The sequence below is a fragment of the Merops nubicus genome, unplaced genomic scaffold, assembly GCF_000691845.1.
Source record: "Merops nubicus isolate BGI_N331 unplaced genomic scaffold, ASM69184v1 scaffold35777, whole genome shotgun sequence".
In the NCBI taxonomy this organism is placed as follows: domain Eukaryota; kingdom Metazoa; phylum Chordata; class Aves; order Coraciiformes; family Meropidae; genus Merops; species Merops nubicus.
This window is the reverse complement of record NW_008618966.1, coordinates 6,676-7,014: the sequence shown is the minus strand read 5'-3', so window position 1 is coordinate 7,014 and position 339 is coordinate 6,676.

The following is a 339-nucleotide window of genomic DNA, read 5'->3' as shown; positions in this document are numbered from 1 at the left end:
GCACGGCCCCGGGGAGCAGCGGGGGTGCTGGGGTCACCCCTGCGCCGCCCCGGTGCTGGTGATGCTCGCCGCTCACCCTGGCACCGGTGCTACCCGACGCCCACCCTGGCACTGGTGCCACCCCCCCAGCCTTCGTGGCAATCTGGACACGGGTGTGACCCCAGCCTCAGTGCCAGCCCTGTGACATCCTGGTGCCGGTGCCATCCACTGCTCCCCTTGGTCCTGGTGCCACCCTAATGCCCCTTTAGCTCCAGTGCCACCCCAGTTCTAGGGCTACCCCTTGCCTCCCTGGGCCTGGTATCACTTGATACCCACACTGGCTCTGGTGTTACACCAGTG